This window comes from Trichomycterus rosablanca, chromosome 20, assembly GCF_030014385.1.
Source record: "Trichomycterus rosablanca isolate fTriRos1 chromosome 20, fTriRos1.hap1, whole genome shotgun sequence".
NCBI lineage: Eukaryota > Metazoa > Chordata > Actinopteri > Siluriformes > Trichomycteridae > Trichomycterus > Trichomycterus rosablanca.
This window is the reverse complement of record NC_086007.1, coordinates 2,868,901-2,880,000: the sequence shown is the minus strand read 5'-3', so window position 1 is coordinate 2,880,000 and position 11,100 is coordinate 2,868,901.

Genomic DNA, 11,100 nt, shown 5'->3' with positions numbered 1-11,100 from the left:
AGCGTCCTTTGATTGACGTTGGATCTGGTTTTGATTCCTATGGTGATGTGATTCTACAGCCCCACTGGTATGAACTGGAACATCAACTGAGACTTTCTTGACCAACATCAGTTTCCAGCCATATGAATACTGATTTTTTTTACTGAATGGGCACAAATTCCAACAGACATACTTCAAACCCTTGTGAGAAGCCTCCTCAGAAGAGCGGCTGTTGTTCTATTCTACGTAGATGAAAAGATCACATAGAGGTCAGTCTAGTTTAATACCATTGTCCAGCAAGCTTATGGTCAGGTGTCCAAATACTTTTGACTATTGAATGTATGTAATTTTGGACTATTTAAAACCTTTATTATGTATTTAAATGATGGAACTTTGCCTGACTGATGTTCATCATCGATCGTCTCAGAGAAACCTTATTGGTGGCGTCTGGTTTGCGGCGCTGTGTGTACTCGGCCGCGTGTTGTGGCTACGACAGCGCGCTCGGCGTTCGAAGCCGCTATAAATGAAAGATGACGCTCTTTATTGAGCGCCGGGCTAAAGACTCGGAGATAATATAAGTGCGCGGGAGAGCTGATGAAAAATTCATGCGGGTAAGTTGGCGAGGTGAAAGCGCCGCGTCTCTGGATTTCATTTGGCTGTTTGATTTCCTTATTGGCTGCCCGAGTCACTCGCGCCCGTATTAATGCTGGAGACGAGCGAGGAGGACGGAGTTTTCTGCAGCTCTAATGAGTGTGTGTGTGTGTGTGTGTGTGTGTGTGTGTGTGTGTGTTTGGGTATTGTGCATAACATCAGGGATTTGTCACCACTCTACCTCTAATATGACGACCAGTCTGTTCTTCCTTAATGGCTGAGTACAAGGCAGAACCTTCCTTCCTTTCTTCTGCACCTCCTTCCACAATTCCTTTTTCACTACCTTCGTTTCTTCTGCCCCTTTCCACACTTCCTTTTTCACTTCCTTCCCCTCTTCTGCACCTCCTTCCACACTTCCTTTTTCACTTCCTTCCTTTCTTCTGCACCTCCTTCCACACTTCCTTTTTCACGTCTTTCCTTTCTTCTACACCTCCTTCCACACTTCCTTTTTCACTTCCTTCCTTTCTTCTGCACCTCCTTCCACACTTCCTTTTTCACTTCCTTCCTTTCTTCTGCACCTCCTTCCACACTTCCTTTTTCACTTCCTTCCTTTCTTCTGCACCTCCTTCCACATTTCCTTTTTCACGTCTTTCCTTTCTTCTGCACCTCCTTCCACACTTCCTTTTTCACGTCTTTCCTTTCTTCTGCACCTCCTTCCACACTTCCTTTTTCACTTCCTTCCTTTCTTCTGCACCTCCTTCCACACTTCCTTTTTCACTTCCTTCCTTTCTTCTGCACCTCCTTCCACACTTCCTTTTTCACGTCTTTCCTTTCTTCTGCACCTCCTTCCACACTTCCTTTTTCACTTCCTTCCTTTCTTCTGCACCTCCTTCCACACTTCCTTTTTCACTTCCTTCCTTTCTTCTGCACCTCCTTCCACACTTCCTTTTTCACTTCCTTCCTTTCTTCTGCACCTCCTTCCACATTTCCTTTTTCACGTCTTTCCTTTCTTCTGCACCTCCTTCCACACTTCCTTTTTCACGTCTTTCCTTTCTTCTGCACCTCCTTCCACACTTCCTTTTTCACTTCCTTCCTTTCTTCTGCACCTCCTTCCACACTTCCTTTTTCACTTCCTTCCTTTCTTCATTCTTTCCTTCTACACTTCCTTACTTATGCAATTCCTTCCCTCCTTCCTTTTTTCTTCTTCCCCTATACCTTACTTCTTCCTTTCTTTCTTTAACAATTATTTACTTCCTTCCTTCTTTCCACATTCCTTCTTTTTTCCTTTTTTCCTTCCTTCCTTTCATACCTCCAGCTGTGACCCTTCCTTCCGTCCTTTCTTCCTTCTGTTTATCTGTCCGTCCATCCTTCCCTCCTTCCTTCATGCTGCACTTTCTTCCTTCCTGCTTCCCTCCCTCCTTCCTTCCACAATACTACCACACTTCCTTCCTTTCCTTCTTTCTTTATCCCACACCTTCAGCTGTGACCCTTTTTCCTTTTTTTTTTACCTTTCCCTCTTTCTTTCTGTCCTTCCTTCCTTCCCTCATTCCTTCTTTACTTCCTTCCTTCCCTCATTCCTTCTTTACTTCCTTCCTTCCCTCATTCCTTCTTTACTTCCTTCCTTCCCTCATTCCTTCCTTTTTACTTCCTTCCTTCCTTCCCTCATTCCTTCTTTACTTTCTTCCTTCCCTCATTCCTTCTTTACTTTCTTCCTTCCCTCATTCCTTCTTTACTTTCTTCCTTCCCTCATTCTGTCCTTCCTTCTTTACTTCCTTCCTTACTTCCCTCATTCCTTTTTACATTCTTCCTTTCCTCATTCCTTCCTTACTTCCTTCCTTTTTTACTTCTCTCATTCCTTCCTTCCCTCATTCCTTCCTTCCTTCCTTTCTTCAGCATTTCCTTCCTTCCTTTCTTCCTTCCACACTACTGTACAGTCCATGTTCCATGTTCTTGTCCTCAAGAGCTCGGGGTTCAGGCGTATAGTGTTTAACCTGGTTAACTGGTTTGTGTCGTACAGTAACAAGCTCTTGTTTTTAGTCCTAAACATTGTATTTAAAGCTATAATAAAGTTCTGAAGATTTTGGTTCATCTGCTAGTCGCTCAAATCCTCGCTCCCCTGCACCCTTGTGTCCTGGTGAAGTGAAGACGTCAGTAGATGAAGTTACACGGATTGATTTATTCAGTGATCCAGCGCTTCATAATTTAGCGTGTGATTCAGATCCGTCGCTGTAGATTTTATGACAGTTCTGCTCACTCCTGACGTTCTTTAAACGCGTCCATATTTCAGCCACTTCAGATGTTTTTCTGATACATTTATAGTCACACATGCTGTTTTACTACATCTGAAATAAAAAAGCACCTGCTCTGACTTTTAATTAGCATTTTAATATACAAACATTTATTTACAATTTTATCCTGGTCATAGGGTGAAAGGTAGTAAACAGCCCAGACAGGTCGCTAATTTATCACATTCCCCGCCTGACCAGGGAATCAAACCATGAGGTCGTGAGGTGACAGCAGCACCAACTGCTCGAAGTGCAGGAGGGAGGGAGTGCAAGTGCAGGAGGGAGGAAGAAAGGAAGGAAGGAAGGAAGGAAGAAAGAATGACAGAAGGAAGGAAAGATTAATGACAGAAGGAAGGACGGAAGGAAGGAAGTGTTGAAGAAGAAAAAAGAAAGGAAAAAAGGAAGGAAGTAGGATGGAAGGATGGATGGAGGGAGGGAGGGAGGGAGGGAGGGAGGAAGGAAGGAAGGAAGGAAGGAAGGAAGGAAGGAAGGAAGGATTAATGACAGAAGGAAGGACGGAAGGAAGGAAGTGTTGAAGAAGAAAAAAGAAAGGAAAAAAGGAAGGAAGTAGGATGGAAGGAAGAAAGGACAGAAGGAAGGGAAGTGCAGAAGATAGGAAGGAAGGGAGGAAGAAGGGAAGTGCAGAAAGAAGGAAGGACAGAAGGAAGGAAGTGCAGAAGGAAGGAAGAAGGAAGGAGGGAAGTGCAGAAGGAAGGAAGGAAGTGCAGAAGGAAGTGCAGAAGGAAGGAAGGAAGTGCAGAAGGAAGTGCAGAAGGAAGGAAGGAAGTGCAGAAGGAAGGAAGGATGAAGGGAAGGATGACAGAAGGAAGGAAGGATTTGATTTGATTTGAGAATTTGATTCCTGCATTAAGACGGAATTTGTGCCACGCCCGGGGCTGCTTTTCTCTCAAATCTGCACAATAGAGCGATCAGATACAGTGAGGAATCTCCATCTACGCATCCACGTCCTGGTACTTTGCATCTTGTTTGCTGCCTTTTATAATGTCATGCCGTTAGATGCTTCTGTGGAGATGCCACAGGCTAAAGCACGCTGGCGTAGATGCCGTCGCAGTGGCACTTCACTTCACCCCACACACACACACACACACACACACACTCCTCTTGTTTGTATTTTATCTTCACTGCTTGGTTCATTTAATTTATGGGCATGACCAAGTGTGGCATGACACACAAATACTGACGGATACTGACGGAGTCTTAAAAAGTATTCAATCCCGTTACCTAGTGAGCTGCCTCGCTGCCTACTGCCTACCTGATCAGCTGCCTCAGTAGAGAGGATTCTAATAAGACATGGAGCTCATAAGGCAGATTATTTAGACGCTCTGCTTCTGCGTCACCACAGTTTTAGCTCACTAAACTAACACAGTTAGCCTGAGGCGGCCTCCATGAGCCCGAATACAGATAAACAACACTTTATACAAACTAAACATCAATGAGAAATTATTTACATTAGAAAGAACTTCGTTGGTTGCTCTGCATTCACATTCATCTGCCATGTTTGTAGTTTTTTGTGAGAAAAGTCGTGCCGCACTGAATGCTGGGATTGGCTTCAGCGCTGTAGAGGCGTCGGACCCTCCCTCGTTATTCAGTCAGATTATCACTCAGAATTAAGGCGCCTCAGTACGAGCATTTTAAGGGATTTGAGAATTTAGACATGCCCTCTTCTCATGACCCCATTTCTTGACCCCATGTGGACAAAATATGTGGACACCCTTTCTAATTATTGAATATTTACATTGACATTTGCAGCATTTAGCAGACGCTTCTATCCAAAGCGACTTACAGGACTGTGAGAGTATACAGTCTAAGCAATTGTGGGTTAAGGGCCTTGCTCAAGGGCCCAACAGGGACAACCTGGTAGTGATGGCGCTTGAACCAGTGACCTATTGATTACTAGTCCAGTACCTTAACCACTAGGCTACAACTGCCCAGTCCTATATATCCTGTTGCTTTTACAGATGTACTGTTATTAAAATCTGCATCCTAAGACGCTGGGATATAAAAATAATTCAGGAAATAGATTCAATCTGGCAGGCTTGGATCTTACGTGATGTGATGTACCAGCTCGTTTTAACCAGTCCGGGTTATTTTTCCCTCCCTTTATGTTGGTGCCCATTTAAAAATCCAATTCATTGATTTTTACAGGCTCTTTCTTCTCTGGCCCTGACTCGACCCCGGCGGTTAAATATTCATGGGCTATTAAAACTACAGCTGCGGCGTTTGGTACGCTTGACCCACCGTAATGTACAGATGTGGGCGTGATCGGCCGCGTCTGTCGCTCCGTGTTGCGGTTGGCAGTGCCAGGCACACGTGAGAATCCTCCCGTTTGGTCTTGGGTTGACGATGCTCCAGCGAGCGTCTCTTTCTTTCAGGCGCTGCCAATGCGCCAGCGTTGGCGTCCGTAACGGCTCCTGAATAAAACGAGCAATAAAAGGTGAAACGTGAGGCTGGGGAAAGCCGTCACACCATCATTCAAACCCGTGGATGGTGGGAAACGCTCACCGGAGGAAAACATGAGCCAGCTGAATTTATTTTCGAGGCAGTCAAAGCCGATCTGTCAGGCTCAGATCCGACACAATATACAGCGTCAAAGCTGCACGAGAGTAATTCTGGTCCAGATATACACTGATCAGACATAACATTAAAACCACCTCCTTGTTTCTACACTCACTGTCCATTTAATCAGCTCCACTTACTATATAGAAGCACTTTGTAGTTCTACAATTACTGACTGTAGTCCATCTATTTCTCTGCATGCTTTGTTACCCCCCTTTCACCCTGTTCTTCAATGGTCAGGACCCCCACAGGACCCCCACAGAGCAGGTATTATTTAGGTGGTGGATCATTCTCAGCCCTGCAATGACACTCACATGGTGGTGGTGTGTTAGAGTGTGTTGTGCTGGTATGAGTGGATCAGACACAGCAGCGCTGCTGGAGTTTTTAAATACCGTGTCCACTCACTGTCCACTCTTTTAGACACTCCTACTTAGTTGGTCCACCTTGTAGATGTAAAGTCAGAGACGATCGCTCATCTATTGCTGCTGTTTGAGTCGGTCATCTTCTAGACCTTCATCAGTGGTCACAGGACGCTGCCCACGGGGCGCTGTTGGCTGGATATATTTGGTTGGTGGACTATTCTCAGTCCAGCAGTGACAGTGAGGTGTTTAAAAACGTCAGTGTCAAATGTCAGTTGCACAACAGTGCTAAGAATGATCCACCACCTAAATAATACCTGCTCTGTGGTGGTCCTGTGGGTGTCCTGACCATTGAAGAACACGGTGAAAGCAGGTAAAAAGGTATGTAGAGAAATAGATAGACTACAGTCAGTAATTGTAGAACTACAAAGTGCTTCTATATGGTAAGTGGGGCTGATAAAATAGACAGTGAGTGTAGAAACAAGGAGGTGGTTTTTATGTTATGGCTGATCAGTGTATATACAGTATATATATATAAATATTGTTTTGTTTTGCAGGATTACAAATGAAGAGGCGAAATCTGGAGTCGATAAAACACAAGAGTTAAAAGATGGAGATGAAAACAAGGCTGTTTGTGACCTGAGAAGGCAGCGCCTGAGGAACTTGTTTACGACCCCCCTGTAGTGGTGTTATAGACAATCCCCTCAGACTCCTTCACTCTGAAACCATAAAACATGACGAATGAACGGCTGAACCTCGAGGATCTCGACACAATATCACAATATTATACAGCGGAAATATCTGCTCCATCCAGCTGTAGAAATCAGAGTGAAATATAAACCGGTCCGGTCGGTTACGTTTCTACTGAAGCTCTATGTGCTCATGAAGCTCTTGTTTCATGTCTCCAGAAGCACATGGTGATCGGGGTGGTTTTGTTTATAGTTTCAAGTCGACACCCCCTAATGATTATTGGACAATAGAGCTAATGATCCACAGCTGAACCTCATTGCAGGTTGAGTGTTTATTGCATATGAGGAACGTGCTGTGGGTGGTGGGGCTATTTTGATGGTTACTCTGGTCATGAGTTTGATGGTACTTTGTTTGGTCGTTGTTTGGAATCTTAAGAATCATGTTATGAAATTCATCTACCTTTTAATGGCCTGTTGAACCATTTGGTTGATCTTACTTTGAGTCTAAATACTTGTATAAAAATAATCTGTATTTAAATAATCTTGTTTGGGTCGTATCTACTGCTTGGTTGACGTGAACCCAGGACCTTCTTGCAGTGAGGCGACAGTGCTACCCACTTAGCCACCATGCCACCCCCTCATCGTTACACTACAGACAAGATCAGTTAGCTGGGCCTGGAATGACCGAGGCTCAGCGATTAGATTGGCATCATGTATGGAACGTGTTGCTGGACAGCGCCCAGTGATTCCTGGGAAATATAAATGCTTGTTGTGAGCGTGTGTGCTGTAATAGTAGGAGTCGCGCTGTTGGTAACAGCTGTGTTTGTGAGCCCAGCCTGGGATTTGAACCCCTGGAACTCAAATACAGAAGGCGGGTGGTGTTATGTGAACGTAGCCATTCAGGGGACACATCAGAGCACGCTTACATAAATATAAGGGTTGTATTAGGAGGGGTAAATGTGAAGTTTCAGTGACCCTGTGTCCACTGAAAAGCTGATCTGGTCGTTTGCTGTATTGCTGGACACTACTATGATATTCTATCAGATTCCAGCCAGTGCTGATAAGTTTGATGGAGTACGAGGAGCGGCACATTTTTCAGGAGCCCGAGGATGAAAGCTCACTGGCAATATGGTCCGCAAATCCCAGAGCTCGGCTAAACCCCCGCTTCCCTCGCACGGAACTGGGTCACCACCGAACGAGGCCGGCTCAGTCAGCCAATAAAGAGAGAAAAAAAAAACTCCAAACATTTCTTTGGTTTTGTCTTTCATTCCCAGTTAAAAATAAGCAGCCTGACAGGCTGGGAATAAATCTGTTCAACATGATGTATGAATATTTTGGTTTCTTCTGTCATCGTGGTTTCTTTGTTGTTGGATGGATCCTCGACACTAAACACCGGGATCCCTCAGGGCCGAGGATCGGAGGGGTGCGGGCGTTTGTTATTGCATGGTGGGGATTAGAAAAGCTTACTAGCCGAAATAAAGCCAGTCTACAGAGACGTCAAGGTGCGGGAATACATTTGAGGACCGTTCGAAAGTGAAGGTGTGTTGTAGAGGCGCCCCACCCTATTAAACACACCTGATTACTGAGCACTAGCAATCAGATGGCCCCTGAGCAAGGCCCCTAACCCTCAGTTGCTCAAACTGTTTTCTGTCGCATTTATTTGGATAAAAGCATCCGTGCCTGTGGGATGAGAATGTCATATGGGTTCCTTACTGCTGCTGTAATTGCGACCTCTGCTGGCCGTACACAGGTACAACTGGTCATGCCTGAGGGAGGAAGGATCAAACGGGCTCCTTACTGCGGCTGTAATGCGCCCCTTCCAAATATATTATGATTACAGCCCTGCATTAATAAATCCTTATCTGTGTGTGTTTTTATAGGGTGTGGCACAATGTTTTCAGGTGTGGCACATCATGATTCATCCTTCCCTCATGCAGGCACCTCGCCAGCCAGCAGGGGTCGCAATTACAGCCGCAGTAAGGAGCCCGTTGTTATGATTATCCTAAGGGAGGACTCAATCGCGGTATACCTCAAAAGTAACTGAAATAATAAACGGAAAACACTGAAAGTTCACGTAAAAATAAAACCCAAAAAATAAATAAACAGTTCTAATGATGATCGCACACTGGTGCGTTAATGAGCGATTGCACTTATTCTTGCGCAATGGGTGAGGCTCGAACCGGGAACCTCAGGCGTTTCAACACAGTGACGTTACGCAGAGCGCCACAGCGCCACTGCCGTTAATGCCGACGGCGGGGAATAAAAAGGACAAACGAAAGAATCGCCTTTCTGCGAGTTCAAACAAAAGTAGAAGTTCAGAAGATCGGGATAACTTAGAAAGATCACTTTTAATTATTTAATTTATTTATCTCGTAATTACTATTATATTTATTAATGTGATTAACACTTAAAGCATTTAAAGCGTGGGTTCACGTCCGGGAACTGAGAACTGAGTGTAGTGCTTTTGTACTGCATCTCAGCACCCCCGAAAGTGGGCGTGACTACCACGAGAACTTTAAAGCACCGAGCACGCCTGCTCGTGCCGGGAAAAAGAAAGAGAAGAAGAAATATTCGGATCCCCGTAGGGAACGAGCTGAACGCCAGGGAATGGCGATAAACTCCCCGCTTCACTGGAATGCCGGGGAGATGAAAGTCTAAGAGATCTGTCTCAGACAATGAGGCAGAGTAAAGAGAGAGAGTGCTGCAGCTCCTCCGGTCGAGGAGGAAGCGCCGTTAAGAGGGAAGAGAAGAAAGGCGTTTCTCCTAGTAAACTCAGGAGAACGCAAAGGAGTCACACACTGACTAAATCTTTCCCTTAATCAGATTTATTACCTCGGCCCCTGGGCCTACCGCAATCTCTCTATGAGACCTTGCGTTACCTGTGTCCCTGACATACAGCGTGCAAGCGAGCACATAAGAGGGTGTGACGAGGAAGCCTGGTTGAGTGCTTTCTTAAATACACGCTCAGCCAGGTGTTCCTCGTGAGCGCTGATTGTTCGAGGGTGGTCTGGGATTTGTAGTTCCCTTCCCTCGAGGCCTGTAATGGGCTGTACGCCCTCTGGTGGTAACTGATGGAATCTCGCCAGGTCGGCTCCCCCTGGTGGGCGCAGAGGGAGTCGATCGGCCTCCAACCGCGCGGGCACCGGAGGCCGCAGGCTGAGCCGCGGTCTGGCTCCCTCCAGTGGTCGCGGGGTGCGTAGGCCGACTCCTAACACCCGTTTGGCCTTCTCTTCCTACAGGCATGGCTAGTCGTACCTGTGTACGGCCAGCAGGGGTCGCAATTACAGCAGCAGTAAGAAACCCATTTGGCCTTCCCTTCTTACAGGCATGGCTAGTCGTACCTGTGTATGGCCAGCAGGGGTCGCAATTACAGTCGCAGTAAGAAACCCATTTGACCTTCCATCCCTCAGGCACGACCAGTCGTACCTGTGTACGGCCAGCAGGGGTCGCAATTACAGCAGCAGTAAGAAACCCATTTGGCCGTCTCTTCCTACAGGCACGGCCAGTTGTACCTGTGTATGGCCAGCAGGGGTTGCAATTCAAGCAGCAGTAAGAAACCCATTTGCCCCTTACACAGGTACAACTGGTCGTGCCTGAGGGACGGAAGGCCAAATGGGTTTCTTACTGCAGCTGAAATTGCGACCCCTGCTGGCTGGTGAGGTGCCTGCATGAGGGAAGGATGATTCATGATGTGCCACTCCTGAAAACATTGTGCCCCACCCTATAAGAACACACACAGATAATGATTTCTTAATGCAGAATGACCCATTAGTGTCTCCATTAGGTGTTGATACGACAGAAATGTTTTAAAACATCAGAACCCCCCCCAATAGATCTGCCCCCCCCCCCCCCCCCCTTCCCACTTCCAATATATTTGCCCCCAACCAAAAGAGATGGAATGAGAACAGGAGAGGCTACGAAATCATTCGGTTGTTATTCAATCCACAGTAAGAAATCAAGAAATCAGAGTCAGAGCGAGCGTCGCTCTCTCGCCGGGAGTGAGACCCTGCTAGGAACACACCAAGAGCACAGTGTGTACCTCTCAGGAAAACAAAAGAATAAGAACACAGAGGCGACGACTGCAGAAATCTCCAGGACTTTCTATTTTTAACATTTCTATTTATGTGTAAACTACTAAAAAATGGAAAATAAAACACTGTTAAACTCGAAGCATGGTGGAGGGTGCATCACGGACTTAAATGTGTTTATTATTATAATGTAAATAAAGTTCAATATGCAAGTTAAAGAAAGTGACACTGAGGTACAGACAGAACTAATCTAAATATTAAAATCCTATAGCACAACGTACAGTAGATGACCAAAGGTATTTGGACACCTGACCATGAGCTTGTTGGAAAATGTTAAAAATAAATGCTATTAAAATAGACTGACCTCTGTGTGGGTGGCACGGTGGCTAAGTGAATAGCACTGTCGCCTCATAGCAAGAAGGTCCTGGGTTTGATCCCCAGGCGGGGCGGTTTGGGTCCTTTCTGTGCGGAGTTTGCATGTTCTCACCGTGTCTGTGTGGGTTTCCTCCGGGAGCTCCGGTTTCCTCCCACAGTCCAAAAACATGCAGTCAGGTTAATTGGAGACACTGAATTGCCCTATAGGTGAACGAGT